The 17,195-nt window shown below is 40.8% G+C and overlaps 1 protein-coding gene across 1 annotated transcript in view; it reads left to right on the top strand.

The window, feature by feature from the left end:
• ENOX1 (ecto-NOX disulfide-thiol exchanger 1) overlaps nucleotides 1–17,195 on the top strand; it is a 662,946-nt gene that overhangs the window by 53,130 nt on the left and 592,621 nt on the right. The window lies entirely within an intron of this gene.

Below are 17,195 nucleotides of genomic sequence, written 5' to 3'. Positions count from 1 at the left end.
ACTGTGAAACGCCCCAACATTCGAATCATAGGAGTTCCAGAAGAAGAAGACAAAAAGAAAGGCCATGAGAAAATACTCGAGGAGATAATAGCTGAAAACTTCCCTAAAATGGGGAAGGAAATAGCCACCCAAATCCAAGAAACCCAGAGAGTCCCAAACAGGATAAACCCAAGGCGAAACACCCCAAGACACATATTAATCAAATTAACAAAGATCAAACACAAAGAACAAATATTAAAAGCAGCAAGGGAAAAACAACAAATAACACACAAAGGGATTCCCATAAGGATAACAGCTGATCTATCAATAGAAACCCTCCAGGCCAGAAGGGAATGGCAGGACGTACTGAAAGTAATGAAAGAGAATAACCTACAACCTAGATTACTGTATCCAGCAAGGATCTCATTCAGATATGAAGGAGAATTCAAAAGGTTTACAGATAAGCAAAAGCTGAGAGAATTCAGCACCACCAAACCAGCTCTTCAACAAATGCTAAAGGATCTTCTCTAGACAGGAAATGCAGAAAGGTTTTATAAATGTGAACCCAAAACAACAAAGTAAATGGCAACGGGACCACACCTATCAATAATTACCCTAAATGTAAATGGGTTGAATGCCCCAACCAAAAGACAAAGATTGGCTGAATGGATACAAAAACAAGACCCCTATATATGCTGTCTACAAGAGACCCACCTCAAAACAAGAGACACATACAGACTAAAAGTGAAGGGCTGGAAAAAAATATTTCATGCAAACGGAGACCAAAAGAAAGCAGGAGTCGCAATACTCATATCAGATAAAATAGACTTTCAAATAAAGGAAGTGAAAAGAGACAAAGAAGGACACTACATAATGATCAAAGGATCAATCAAAAAAGAAGATATAACAATTATAAATATATATGCACCCAACATAGGAGCACCGCAATATGTACGGCAAACACTAACAAGTATGAAAGAGGAAATTAATAGTAACACAATAATAGTGGGAGACTTTAATACCCCACTCACAACTATGGATAGATCAACTAAACAGAAAATTAACAAGGAAACACAAACCTTAAATGACACAATGGACCAGCTAGACCTAATTGATATCTATAGGACATTTCACCCCAAAACAATCAACTTCACCTTTTTCTCAAGTGCACATGGAACATTCTCCAGAATAGATCACATCCTGGGCCATAAATCTGGTCTTGGAAAATTCAAAAAAATTGAAATCATTCCAGTCATCTTTTCTGACCACAGTGCAGTAAGATTAGATCTCAATTACAGGGAAAAAATTGTTAAAACTTCAAACATATGGAGGCTAAATAACACGCTTCTGAATAACCAACAAATCATAGAAGAAATCAAAAAAGAAATCAAAATATGTATAGAAATGAATGAAAATGAAAACACAACAACCCAAAACCTATGGGACACTGTAAAAGCAGTGCTAAGGGGAAGGTTCATAGCATTACAGGCTTACATCAAGAAACAGGAAAAAAACCAATTAAATAACCTAACTCTACACCTAAAGCAATTAGAGAAGGAAGAAATGAAGAACCCCAGAGTTAGCAGAAGGAAAGAAATCTTAAAAATCAGGGCAGAAATAAATGCAAAAGAAACTAAAGAGACCATAGCAAAAATCCACAAAGCTAAAAGCTGGTTTTTTGAAAAAATAAACAAAATTGACAAACCATTAGCAAGACTCATTAAGAAACAAAGAGAGAAAAACCAAATTAACAAAATTAGAAATGAAAATGGAGAGATCACAACAGACAACACTGAAATACAAAGGATCATAAGAGACTACTACCAGCAGCTCTATGCCAATAAAATGGACAACTTGGATGAAATGGACAAATTCTTAGAAAAGTATAACTTTCCAAAACTGAACCAGGAAGAAATAGAAGATCTTAACAGACCCATCACAAGCAAGGAAATCGAAACTGTCATCAAAAATCTTCCAGCAAACAAAAGCCCAGGACCAGATGGCTTCACAGCTGAATTCTACCAAAAATTTAGAGAAGAGCTAACACCTATCTTACTCAAACTCTTCCAGAAAATTGCAGAAGAAGGTAAACTTCCAAACTCATTCTATGAGGCCACCATCACCCTAATTCCAAAACCAGACAAAGATGCCACAAAAAAAGAAAACTACAGGCCAATATCACTGATGAACATAGATGCAAAAATCCTTAACAAAATTCTAGCAGACAGAATCCAACAACATATTAAAAAAATCATACACCATGACCAAGTGGGCTTTATCCCAGGAATGCAAGGATTCTTTAATATCCGCAAATCAATCAATGTAATACACCACATTAACAAATTGAAAGATAAAAACCATATGATTATCTCAATAGATGCAGAGAAAGCCTTTGACAAAATTCAACACTCATTTATGATTAAAACTCTCCAAAAAGCAGGAATAGAAGGAACATACCTCAACATAATAAAAGCTATATATGACAAACCCACAGCAAGCATCACCCTCAGTGGTGAAAAATTGAAGGCATTTCCCTTGAAATCAGGAACAAGACAAGGGTGCCCACTCTCACCACTACTATTCAACATAGTGTTGGAAGTTCTGGCCACAGCAATCAGAGCAGAAAAAGAAGTAAAAGGAATCCAGATAGGAAAAGAAGAAGTAAAACTCTCACTGTTTGCAGATGACATGATCCTCTACATAGAAAACCCTAAAGACTCTACCAGAAAATTACTAGAGCTAATCAATGAATATAGTAAAGTTGCAGGATATAAAATTAACACACAGAAATTCCTTGCATTCCTATATACTAACAATGAAAAAACAGACAGAGAAATTAAGGAAACAATACCATTCACCATTGCAACAAAAAGAATAAAATACTTAGGAGTATATCTACCTAAAGAAACAAAGGACCTATACATAGAAAACTATAAAACACTGATGAAAGAAATCAAAGAGGACACAAACAGTTGGAGAAACATACCGTGTTCATGGATTGGAAGAATTAATATTGTCAAAATGGCTATTCTACCTAAAGCAGTCTATAGATTCAATGCAATCCCTATCAAGCTACCAACGGTATTTTTCACAGAACTAGACCAAAGAATTTCACAATTTGTATGGAAATACAAAAAACCTCGAATAGCCAAAGTAATCTTGAGAAAGAAGAATGGAGCTGGAGGAATCAACCTGCCTGACTTCAGACTCTACTACAAAGCCACAGTCATCAAGACAGTATGGTACTGGCACAAAGACAGAAATATAGATCAATGGAACAGAATAGAAAGCCCAGAGATAAATCCACGAACCTATGGACACCTTATCTTTGACAAAGGAGGCAAGGATATACAATGGAAAAAAGACAACCTCTTTAACAAGTGGTGCTGGGAAAACTGGTCAACCACTTGTAAAAGAATGAAACTAGAACACTTTCTAACACCATACACAAAAATAAACTCAAAATGGATTAAAGATCTAAATGTAAGACCAGAAACTATAAAACTCCTAGAGGAGAACATAGGCAAAACACTCTCCGACATAAATCAAAGCAAGATCCTCTATGACCCACCTCCCAGAATATTGGAAATAAAAGCAAAACTAAACAAATGGGACCTAATGAAACTTAAAAGCTTTTGCACTACAAAGGAAACTATAAGTAAGGTGAAAAGACAGCCCTCAGATTGGGAGAAAATAATAGCAAATGAAGAAACAGACAAAGGATTAATCTCAAAAATATACAAGCAACTCCTGCAGCTCAATTCCAGAAAAATAAATGACCCAATCAAAAAATGGGCCAAAGAAGTAAACAGACATTTCTCCAAAGAAGACATACAGATGGCTAACAAACACATGAAAAGATGCTCAACATCACTCATTATTAGAGAAATGCAAATCAAAACCACAATGAGGTACCATTACACACCAGTCAGGATGGCTGCTATCCAAAAGTCTACAAGCAATAAATGCTGGAGAGGGTGTGGAGAAAAGGGAACCCTCTTACACTGTTGGTGGGAATGCAAACTAGTACAACCGCTATGGAAAACAGTGTGGAGATTTCTTAAAAAACTGGAAATAGAACTGCCATATGACCCAGCAATCCCACTTCTGGGCATACACACTGAGGAAACCAGATCTGAAAGAGACACGTGCACCCCAATGTTCATCGCAGCACTGTTTATAATAGCCAGGACATGGAAGCAACCTAGATGCCCATCAGCGGATGAATGGATAAGGAAGCTGTGGTACATATACACCATGGAATATTACTCAGCCATTAAAAAGAATTCATTTGAACCAGTCCTAATGAGATGGATGAAGCTGGAGCCCCTTATACAGAGTGAAGTAAGCCAGAAAGATAAAGAACATTACAGCATACTGACACATGTATATGGAATTTAGAAAGGTGATAACGATAACCCTATATGCAGAACAGAAAAAGAGACACAGAAATACAGAACAGACTTTTGAACTCTGTGGGAGAATGTGAGGGTGGGATATTTGAAAAGAACAGCATGTATACTATCTATGGTGAAACAGATCACCAGCCCAGGTGGGATGCACAAGACAAGTGCTCCGGCCTGGTGCAATGGGAAGACCCAGAGGAATCGGGTGGAGAGGGAGGTGGGAGGGGGGATCGGGATTGGGAATACATGTAAATCCATGGCTGATTCATATCAATGTATGACAAAACCCACTGGAAAAAAAAAAAAAAAGACTTAAAAAAAAAAAAAAAAAAGAATTCATTTGAATCAATTCTAATGAGATGGATGAAACTGGAGCCCATTATACAGAGTGAAGTAAGCCAGAAAGATAAAGATCATTATAGCATACTAACACATATATATGGAATTTAGAAAGATGGTAATGATAACCCTATATGCAAGAGAGAAAAAGAGACACAGATGTACAGAACAGAATTTTGGACTCTGTGGGAGAAGGCGAGGGTGGGATGTTTTGAGAGAACAGCATGTATATTATCTATGGTGAAACAGACCACCGGCCCAAGTGGGATGCATGAGACAGGTGCTCGGGCCAGGTGCACTGGGAGGACCCAGGGGAACCGGGTGGGGGGAGGAGGTGGGAGGGGGGATCAGGATGGGGAATACATGTAACTCCATGGCTGATTCATGTCAATGTATGACAAAACCCACTGCAATGTTGTGAAGTAATTAGCCTCCAACTAATAAAGATAATTGAAAAATAAATAAATAAATAAATTGTGGTGCTGGAGAAGACTCTTGAGAGTCCTTTGGACTGCAAGGAGATCACACTGGTTAGTCCTAAAGGAAAATGATCCTGAATATTCATTGGAGGAACTGATACTGAAGCTGAAGCGCCAATACTTTGTAACCACCTGATGCAATGAGCCTTCTCATTGGAAAAGACCCTGATGCTAGGAAAGATTGAAGGCAAAAGGAGAAGAGGGCATCAGAGGATGAGGTGGTTGGAAGACATCACTGACTCAGTGGACTTGAGTTTAAGCAAACTCCAGGAGATAGTGAAGGACAGGGAAGCCTGGCGTGCTGCATTCCATGGGGTTGAAAAGAATCGGACATGACTGAGTGACTGAACAAGAACCTTGCTACATGATGCTGGGATTGCGGGAGAGAGACGAGGGAGGATTGAGGGGCATGGATGACAAGTCAAGGTTTCATCTCTTTTCCACCTTGAACCTGGCATCCCTGCTGCCTCCCATGTCTTCATTAAGGGCTGGGCTCCATTCCTTCCACTTCTGCCAAAGACCCTGTAACCCACTTTTCATTACAGCCTTGTGGCTGCTTCTGTAGAGTTTGCCACCCAAACGGTCCCCTTAACTCTCATTTTTCAGCCCCTGTATGTGAACGAGTTCCATTCTGAGAATGAGTTCCTATGTCCAGTTTGTTCGTAAGTCCAGCAAAGTTAGCCTTGGAACCCAGCCTTTACAGGTAACTCGAGACGTGTGAACTCATTTACATGATTGGGCTTGCAAAAGCATGTTTGCACCTTTGAAAGCTCATAACCTGAAGGTTTGTATGTAGGGGACTTAAACGGTACAAAGTATCTGGGTGAGAATGTGTCTTTCCCTGGGACTAGAGGGCCATGCTGTAGACGAGAGACAGAGTATTCAGAACTAACTCGGTGTGACAGAGTCATTCACCAGGGCGCCTTCACAGTGTGCCCACAACTATTGTTAACATAAGCGCTTAACCTTGGGGCAACTTGGCTGGAAAGCTCACCCTGTGAGCACTGTGTAATCTGAAAATGGCTACCCTGAAAGGGAACACTGGCTTGTCATGCCCAGGGCCAATAAATAAAGGGCCCATTAGGAATATTTCTAGAAACTGGAAAAAAAAAAAAAAAAAAAAGACATTTCCATCCAAATGAGTTGTCCAGTCTTGCGTAATTTTGACTTTAGGAAGAAAAAAGATTCTTACTGACAGCATCTCTAAAACATAACCCAAGGTAAGCAAAGCGCAGTACTTCATTTGCTGAACATTTTTGATGATTTTCTTGCCCTCACTTGAGAAAATAAAAAATATTTGCAATAAGACTGTCCAGGTTGTCTGGCCTCCATTACCAATTAAAAGATCAATAAAGGCACTGTAGCAAAAATTTCTACACACGTATAAATGTGTACGATCGAATCAATAAGGTGCATTAAATGGTGTTCCCTGCAACCAAGCTGCCTGGGAGAGTGCAAAGTGGGCTTAAAAAAAATCAATAAAAGGAGGAAAATGGAAGGAGTTAGTCCTGAAGATGGGTTTTGGTCATCACTGTGTTTTGCTCACTTTACCTTCTGTAATGCTGCCCTTTTATGGGAAGTCTGAGGAAGCGTCGAGACTTCTCATCATTGTGCTGTGGTCAGTGCTGAATGGGAGACCTGGGTTATTTTAAGCCTTCACCTTGACCAGCCTCCTGGTCTGATGTGATCTGTGTGTGTTAACCATCCTTAGCTTTTGACTTATTTTTCTCCATGGCCTTTCATCTTTCACATTTGATTTTTTTTGTTCCACTGTTGCCTTTTTCATTCACCTTCCTAATTCTCCAGGTACTTTGTGTGATTGAAAAAAAGTGGTCATAAATATCGCTTGTTTCAGTTTGGTAAATACTGTAATGTGTTTTATTGATTACATTATTATTGTTTTTAACATGTGGCAGAGAGGAGGTTTTTTTTTTTAATGTCTGTTCAGAAAAGCCAAGTTGTAATTGTGATCTTTAAAGCCCCAAGTACTAGATTATTACCTTAAATGTCATGCTTTCTGATAAGTTTAAACACTGAGAATTTTGATTAACATTTTATAGTACAGGAATATCTTTCCCATTTTCTCAAATCCACTTTCCACTTAAAATATTAGAGTTTTTGCCTTTTTTTTTTTTCTGGTGGGCACAGAATTGGGTTTAACTGGGGCATCTAAAATGGTACTGAAGCACCTATTTGCAGGGCAGGAATAGAGACACAGACGTCGAGGACGGACTTGTGGACACAGCAGGGGAAGGAGAGGTGGGGCAAACTGAGAGAGTAGCTTTGACATATATACACTGCCCTGTATAGAAGAGGTAGCCAGTGGGAAGCTGTTATGTAACAGAGGGCCACCAGCCTGGGGCTCTGTGATGACCTGGTGGGAGGGGGAGTCAGAGAGGGGATAGACGCACACACACACACACATGCACACACACACGTGCACACACAAGTGCGCGCACACACACACAAACTCACACACATGCATACATGCGCACACACACGCACATATGCACACACATGCACGTGCACACACGCACACACACGTGCGCACACACATACGCATGCACACATGTGCACACATGCGCACACACATGCACACACGTACACACGCGCACACACACGTACATATATAAATATATGTGTGTGTGTGTATATATATATATGTACTTATGGCTGATTTGCATTGTTGTCTAGCAGAAACAGCATATCATTGTAAAGCAGTTATCTTCCAATTTAAAAAGGAAAGAAATCAGAGCATATTCCAATTGTCATATATTTGAGGCTTTGAAAAATTCTAAAGGAGGGGGAAAAAAGCACATTATGAAAAGATATCATCACTGCACCTCCCCCCCCCCCCCAAAGACATCATCAGCCCAGTCTTGGGAGATTGAGAAGCAGACAGACAGGAGTCTGGCAGGCCCGCCTAGGTCAGGGTTGGCGGTGGAGTCCTCAAGATGTGTCTTGAGCGTGGTTTTTCTCATCTGTAAAATTATGGGATGCAGCCTCTAAAAGCATAACTGGCTCTTGTAGTGAGTTCTCTGCTTCTGTGTCTCCAGAGCTGTCCTCTGTCCTAATGAATACATCCCACATGCCATTGTTCCGAACAGAGCAAACTAGCATCCCCTTCATATCACACTGTATCACCGTCTCTTCAACAGGAGGGTTCAGTCTTCCCGTTTGCTAGTGTGACATGCTGTGATCTCATTAAATAATCCAGGGCTGTCATCCTCTATGCGCCCATACCTGTGGATGTTAAAACATCAGGTTGCTAGGGGCTCTTTAGAGCTGGGTGTTGTGAAGAAGCAAATGACAGGTGAGAAGTTGATTGCTGGATCTGCTTCATCGCCTCCTCCAGGATGAGTCCCCTGGGGGTAGGAAGGCAGGGTGACCGCAGCAGCTTCCAAAGATACTTTTAGGCTTGAAGGTGGCAGTTTGCAGCAAGTTTCTCTCTTAGTTACAGATACAAATTTCTGGGGTCACGGGATCTTATCCACTGGTATAGGTTATGGAGCTTCACTGGTGGCTCAGGTGCTAAAGAATCTGTCTGCAATGTGGGAGACCTGGGTTCGATCCCTGGGTTGGGAAGATCTCCTGGAGAAGAGATTGGCTACCCACTCCAGGATCCTTGTCTGGAGAATTCCATGGAGAGTGGATCCTGGCGAGTCGCAAAGAGTTTGTCAGACACGACTGAGCGACTAACGCTTCCGTAGGTTATGGAGGGAGGTTCTGTGGGCTCGACTTAGGCCCCTATCAGGGTGAATTTTCATGAAGTCCTGCTTGGGAGGTAAAAGAAAGATGCGCCTTGTATCAGCTTCCGAGGATTGCCATAAGAAAGTGCTACAAACAGTATAGCTTAAAGCAACACAGATTTGTTGGCTCATAGTTCTGACATCCGGAAGTCTGAAATTAAAGTGTTGGCAGGGCCGTGGTCCCCCGACATCTCGGGGCCAGGGCTGGGGGGGGTGTGGTCCTTCCTAGTCTCTTCTTAGTTTCCGGCAGTTTGCTGACAGCTATGGAAGGCAGACCTTGGCCCCCCTTAGCCTGTGTTGTGGCACTTCAGTCTCTGCCTTGGTCCTGACACTTGTGAGTCTATATCTGTTCCCTTCTTCCTATAAAGGTACCAGTCAGATTGGATTAGGACTCACCGTAATGGTCTTATCTTCACTTGATTACATCTTCAAAGAATCTATTTCCAAATAAGGTTGGATCCACAAATACTGGATTTGAGGCCTCGGTGTCCCATTTTGGGGGGCACAGTTCACCCTAACATAACCCTAAAGCTCTTTTTTTCCTTCCATGTCTAAGATGCAGGGAGCCTCTTGAGGGGTTGAACCTGCAGGTCAGCAATCTGAGTGATGTGTTTAGAAAACAAGTCTCTGGTACAAAGAGAGATGAAAAAGCTTTTTAAAGGACAGTGTTTTTGGTATATTGAAAAACTGGGTCTCTGTTTTACTTGGGAGCATTGAGACAAAGTCTAAGGATAAATTGCCACGTTGGATGTGGCTTACGTTAATGCCTTTTGATGCTTCTGACATGTTTGTAAAGCCCCGGATTCGTTTGTGCGTAGAGGTTATTATCTTTCAGTTCTTTGTGTAGGAAATAACTGAGCCGATGCTGTTCTTTACAAATGGTTATGGGACCTTTCACATAGCAATTACTACTTTGTCTTTTCCCTTGCTGTAGAAGGTATTTTATGTACCATTTATATAAAATACAGTGTTGTAATACACACACACGTGTGTGTGTGTATTTGTTACTGTTCCCCAATAAGAATGGTATAAGATTACTTGTTGCTTGATCGCTAAGTCGAGTCCGATTCTTTGCAACCCCAGGGACTGCAGTACACCGATTTCTCTGTCCTTCACTATCTCCCTGAGTCTGCTCAAACTCATGTTCATTTAATCAATAATGCCATCCAACCATCTCATCCTCTGTCGCCCCCTTCTCTTGCTCTCAGTCTTTCCCAGCATCAGGGTCTTTTCCAGTGAGTCGGCTTTTTACATCAGGTGGTCAAAGTACTGGAGCTTCAGCTTTGCCATCAGTCCTCCCCATGAATATTCAGCGTTGATTTCCTTTAGGGTTGACTTAGGATGCATCAAATCCTTATATTTTTATTCCTCATTCCCCGTAATACATACACTTTTTGTGAGAAATGGGGTCTGAACATACAGGTATGAAGGCATATCCTGGATGGAGTTTTACCCTCCACACCAGGGATGGAGGGAAGGTTCCAGGAAAGCGACTGGTTAATGCTGAGCTGCTTCTTAGGACTGGCCTGGTCTCTCAGATTCAGGCTGTCTTTTATGTTGTGCATGTGCCCCGGTGCAATTAGTTGTAATTTGTGTCAGTGGTGTGAGCTGTCACCGTGTACAGCCTGGCCTCTGTTACACCCGGAGCAGTCTGATGGGCAGGTGGAGAGCTTGCTTTGTCTTGCTTCCCTGGGGTGGACCAAAAGGCCAGAGAGAACCCGGTGAGTGAACCCAAAACGTTAATAGATAGTGATGCCTGAATCGTGCTCTGCTGTCTGAACTTTTAGAATCTGCCAACTTAATACTTGTGATTCTCATTTAGGAAAATCTTGGAGCAAGGTTTAAGAGACATATCTTATTACTTTCAGTTACTAGCACTTTCTCTTTTTTTCAAGTGTACTGGTTTTGGTATCGGTTCTTCAGTATGGAGCAGATAATTCACTTAAAAACATTTTTTTAAATAGTAGGAGGCTGACAGGGCCTTATTCTTGATTTGGCATGTGTATTTCAGTGACTTGGTAGAAGATATAGCTAATTTCTATGAGACCAAAAGTGTATTCTAGAAGCCTAAATTGTTTATGTGCGCTTGCTAAGTTTCTTCAGTCATGTCTGACTCTCTGTGACCCCACGGACTGTAGCCCTCCAGGCTCTTCTGTCCATGGGATTCTCCAGGAAAGAAGACTGGAGTGGGTTGCCATGCCCTCCTCCAGGGGATCTTCCTGACCCAGAGATCGAACCCAAGTCTCTTATGTCTCCTGCAGGTGGGTTCTTTACCACTATCACCACCTGGGAAGCCCTGAATTGTTTATACATCAATTTCAAATGGTCTTTGTTTAAAAGGAATTGAGGGTGCATACATAAAAATAACTATGGTGTATCTCTTAATCCCTGCTTCTCTCTACCTGTTAGTAACCACTAGTCTGTTTTCTATGTCTGTGAGTCTGTGTGTTCTATGTTGTTATATACATTCATTTTTAGATTCCATATGTAAGTGATAATATGGAGTATTTGTTTTTCCTCTGACTTACTTCCCTGGGTGTAATATCCTCTAGGTCCATCCATATTGTTGCAAATGACAAAATTTGATTTTTTATGTTAAGTAATATCCCATGTGCATATATGCCACATCTTCTTTATCCATTCATCTGTTGGTAGACTCAGGTTACATCCATCTCTTGTCTGTTGTAATCAGTGCTACTGTGAACATTGAGATGCATGTGTGGAATAGATGAGCAGCAAGGATCTATTGCATAGAACAAGGAAATATAGACTTTACTTTTAACAACTTTAAATGGGGTATAATTAATATATAAAAATATTGAATCATATGTCATATATCTATAGCTAATATACTATAAATCAACTATACTTCAGTTTTTTAAAAAGAGGATAAATGTGGTGTGTGATAAATCTAGGTTCAGTGTATTTTCTGTCATCAGATACTTTGTCATAAGGAGTGCATGTGTACTTAGTCATTCAGTTGTATCTGAGTCTTTGTGACTCTATGGACGGTAGCCTGCCAGGCTCCTCTATCCATGGAATTTTCCAGGTAAAAATACTGGAGTGGGTTTCCATTTCCTCCTCCAGGAGATCTTCCAGATTCAGGGATCAAACCTTTGATCTCCTGAATTGGCAGGTGGATTCTTTACCACTGCCCCACCTGGGAAGCCTAGTCATAAAGGGAAGACAAAAGAGAGAAGAGTCAGTCATAAAACAGGAATGAGTCCCTGGAATTCATCTGATCCCGCTGGTGTCTCTTGGCAGGTCTGCCATTGGCTTCGTGAGGCTGTGTAAGAATCAACCACACATATGCTGTTTTTAAGGGTTGGCTGAATCAGGGCAGGAGGAAGGGGTATCAGATTGGGCTTGGTGATGTCTTTTCAGTTATACTCACATTACAGATGCCTCCTATAAGGTTCGAAGTGAATTTTGATTCTCTTAATATTGATTTTATTTTTCTTTCCCTTTTCCCTCTCTGCTTGGGATAAAATGTTAATTAACTCTAACCTGTGACACTTGTGTGGCTCATATTGTGTGTTTAATTTACATTACAAGCCCATGGGGCAAGTTCCTTTCTTTGCTCTTTAGAGCCAAGGACCCCAATGGCAGAAATGTTTATTTTTATTATGTATTATAATAATCATGATGTTCTGCTAAAATACTATGTTGATTGCCTTCACTCAGAAGTGATAGCTTTAGTCCTTTTTAACTGAAAAATATTTTATTTTGCTTTAAGCTGGTTAGACAGTGATTTCATCAGGAAGAGTAAGCTAGATACTAAATTGAAATGTAGTTTGAATGCATTTTTGAATTATGTTGGTTATTCTGAGCCAAAAGCAGTTACACCTTCAATGTGAAGTACGTTTTAATCATTTTAAATCTCCTCTCACTCCAGAATGGCTAAATGGATTTTTTTCCCTCAAATTATTCCCAAAGAAAGAAAAAAAAAAAAAAAATAGGACTGGGACCAAGCTTAAATAAGTTTGGCTGAGGAAGGGAGTTATGATTGAGTGAAAACAGGTGGCTCTAATATTCTGCCTAGAAATATCCTCAACAGGAACTTTGAAAAAATTGTACACTCTGTCATTTCTTGTGGAAGGCTACATCCGTGGAAAGTGACAGAGAACTGTGGCACACATCAGAATAATTCAGTCCAAAAAACTCTTTGTGAAGGATCTCAACAGATAAAACCTCATTAATTAAGACTAGCTTGGAAAGGCCGGCCAAATTAGTGAAGTTTATATTGGATTAATCTCTTGTATATGGAAAATTGATATGATTTCCCCATGGCCATTACCTAGAACTTGGCCATGGTTCTTAGAAGTGGGCAGGAACTCAGAGACAAGGTCGGGTTAGTGGGTCTGTGCTTGTCATAGCTGGTTACGGTGTACACATTTCATGGGTCGCCTCTTATGTAATTGGCACGGTGCTTGGAACTTGGTTGTTGCTGTTGTTCATTTGCTAAGTCTCGTCCAGCTCTCTGCGACCTCATGGACTGCAGCACAGCTGGCTCCCCTTCCTTCACTGTCTGCCGGAGTTTGCTCAGATTCCTACCCATTGAGTCAGTGGTGTTCTCCACACATCTCATCTTCAGCTGCCCCATTTTGCTTTTGCCTTCAGTCTTTCCCAGCATCAGGGTTTTTTTTCCCAGTGAGTCGGCTCTTCATATCAAGTGGCCAAAGTATTGGAGCTTCAGCTTCAGGATCAGTCCTTGCAATGAATATTAGGGTTGTTTTCCTTTAGGATTGACTGGTTTGATCTCCTTACCATCCAAGGGACTCTCAAGAGTCTTCTCTAACACCACAGTTCAAAAGCATAAATTATTTGTCACTCAGCCTTCTTTATGGTCCAATTCTCACATCTATACATGACTACTGGAAAAACCATAGCTTTGACTATACAGACCTTTATCACCAAAGTAATGTCTCTGCTTTTTAATATGCTGTCTAGGTTGGTCATAGTGTTCCTTTCAAGAAGCAAGTTTCTTTTAATTTCATGGCTGCAGTCATCATTCCCGGTGATGTTGGAGCCCAGGAAAATAAAATCTGTCATTGTGTCCACTTTTTCCCCTTCTATTTGCCATAAAGTGATGGGACCAGATGCCATGATCTTAGTTTTTTGAATGTTGAGTCTTAAGCCAGCTTTTTCACTCTCCTCCTTCACCCTCATTAAGAGGCTCTTTAGTTCCTCTTCACTTTCTGCCATTAAAGTGGCATCATCCACATGTCTGAGGTTGTTGATATTTCTCCCTGCAGTCTTGATTCCAGCTTGAAATTTATTTAGCTCAGCATTTCGCGTGATGTACTCTGCATAAGTTAAATAAGCAGGGTGACAATATACAGAGGTAATACATTGCTTCTGCCCTCAAGGATGAGACACACCCCCAAGGAAGAGTAAGGGGACTTCCCTGGTGGTCCTGTGGTTAAGACTTCACCTTCCAATGCTTGGGGTGCAGGTTTGATTCCTGGTCAGTGAGCTAAGGTCCTATATAACTCTTAGCCAACAAACCAAAACACAAAATAGGAGCAGTATAGTAACTAGGGCTTCCCTGGTGGCTCAGTGGTAAAGAATCTGTCTGCCAATGCAGGAGACCCAGTTTTGATCTCTGGGTCAGGAAGATCCCCTGGAGGAGGAAATGGCAACCCACTCTAGTATTTTTTATTTTTTTTTCCTATTTTACATATGGTAATATACATATTTCAATGCTATTCTCTCAAATCATTCCACCCTCGCCTTTTCCCACAGAGTCCAAAAGTCTGTTCTTTACATAAGTGTCTCTTTTGCTGTTTTGCATATAGGGTCGTCATTACCATCTTTCTAAATTCCATATATATGCATTAATATACTGTAATATATATACTGTTAATATACTGGTGTTTCTCTTTATGACTTACTTCACTCTGTATAATAGGCTCCAGTTTCATCCACCTCATTAGAACTGATTCAAATGTATTCTTTTTAATGGCTGAATAATATTCCATTGTATATATGTACCACAACTTTCATATCCATTTGTCTGCCGATGGACATCTAGGTTGCTTCCATGTCCTAGCTATTGTAAACAGTGCTGCGATGAACATTGGGGTATACATGTCTCTTTCAATTTTGGTTTCCTCAGTATGTATGCCCAGCAGTGGGATTGCTGGGTCCTAAGGCAGTTCTATTTCCAATTTTTTAAGGAATCTCCACACTGTTCTCCATAGTGGCTGTACTAGTTTGCATTCCCACCAACAGTGTAAGAGGGTTCCCTTTTCTCCACACCCTCTCCAGCATTTATTATTTGTAGACGTTTTGATAGCAGCCATTCTGACTGGTGTGAGATGGTACCTCATTATGGTTTTGATTTACATTTCGCTGGTAATGAGTGATATTGAGCATCTTTTCATGTGTTTGTTAGCCATCTGTATGTCTTCTTTGGAGAAATGTCTGTTTACTTCTTTGGCTCACTTTTTGATTGGGTCGTTTATTTTTCTGATATTGAGCTGCATGATCTGCTTGTGTATTTTTGAGATTAATTCTTTGTCAGTTGCTTTGTTTGCTGTTATTTTCTCCCATTCTGAAAGCTGTCTTTTCACCTGGCTTATAGTTTCCTTCATTGTACAAAAGCTTTTAAGTTTAATTAGATCCCATTTGTTTATTTTTGCTTTTATTTCCATTACTCTGGGAGGTGGGTCATAGAGGATCCTGCTGTGATTTATGTTGGAAAGTGTTTTGCCTATGTTCTCCTCTAGGAGTTTTATAGTTTCTGGTCTTACATTTAGATCTTTAATCCATTTTGAGATTATTTTTGTGTTTGGTGTTAGAAAGTGTTCTAGTTTCATTCTTTTACAGGTGGTTGACCAGTTTTCCCAGCACCACTTGTTAAAGAGATTGTCTTTTCTACACTGTATATTTTTGCCTCCTTTGTTAAAGGTTAGGTGTCCATAGGTGTGTGGATTTATCTTTGGGCTTTCTATTCTGTTCCACTGATCTATATTCCTGTCTTTGTGCCAGTACTATACTGTCTTGATGACTGTGGCTTTGTAGTATAGTCTGAAGTCAGGCACGTTGATTCCTCCAGTTCCATTCTTTCTCAAGATTGCTTTGGCTATCCGAGGATTTTTTGTATTTCCATACAAATTGTAAAATTGTTTGTTCTAGTTCTGTGAAAAATACCGTTGGTAGCTTGATAGGAATTCCATTGAATCTGTAGATTGCTTTGGGTAGTATACTCATTTTCCCACTCTAGTATTCTTGCCTGGCAAATCCAATGGACAGAGGAGCCTGGCCGGCTACAGTCCATGGGGTCACAAAGAGTCAGTCAGATATGACTGAGAAACTAACATTTTTACTTTCACTTCTAAAAAAATTATTTATTTTAATTTTGAGATAATTACTTTTTCCACAGTAACCAATTCAGTGAAGACTAGAAATCGTCCAGATTTAAAAACACTTAAAAAGAAATATATCAACTATACTTCAGTTTAAAATAAATATATAAGTAAGAGTGAGGCAACCTTATGAGGGTAGCAGGTTACAGAGTATCACAGAAGTACTGGGAATGGATCACTAGACTACCGGGGCCAGGGAAGGCCTCCTGGAGGAGAAGGTGGCTGAGCTGAATACTTCAGGATGAAGCTGAGGATGAGGGAACAGCATGGACAGAAGAACCAAGGTCAGAAATAATTCAGGCACAGCAGGAAGTCAGGAGCAGTTTCCGGACCACTTGAAGTACAGGCCCCTGATGGTGAGGCTGGGCGTTGGGCAGAGGCTACATGGGAGCCTGAGTTAGGGAGTTGGGGCTTTGGCCTCTAGATGATACGGTGCTGATGAAGGGTTTTGATTACAGATGTGATGGAGACAGGGCTTCCCAGGGGGTGCTAGTGGTAAAGAACCCGCCTGCCAATGCAGGAGACGTAAGAGACTCAGGTTCAATTCCTGGATCAGGACGATCCCCTGGAGAAGGAACTGGCAAGCCACTCCAGAATTCTCGCCTGGAGAACCCCGTGGACAGCGGAGCCTGGCGGGCTTCAGTCCACGGGGTCACGAGGAGCCGACACGACTGAAGAAGCTGAGCACACACCCTTGATGGAGCCGGTTTTGTGTTTCACCAGCTTCTCTGCGGATGGGTTTGAGGGTGGAACGCGGCCAGAGGCATGCACACTATTTAAAGGGAGTCCTTCTTGAGTTATCCAGGCTAAAAGGGAGAATTGGGATCTTGTTGGTAAAAGCAGCCAATGTTGGAGTTTAACTGGATGGAAGTT

Source organism: Dama dama, chromosome 30 (assembly GCF_033118175.1).
Source record: "Dama dama isolate Ldn47 chromosome 30, ASM3311817v1, whole genome shotgun sequence".
Lineage (NCBI taxonomy): Eukaryota > Metazoa > Chordata > Mammalia > Artiodactyla > Cervidae > Dama > Dama dama.
This window is presented reverse-complemented; position numbering and strand designations above follow the sequence as displayed.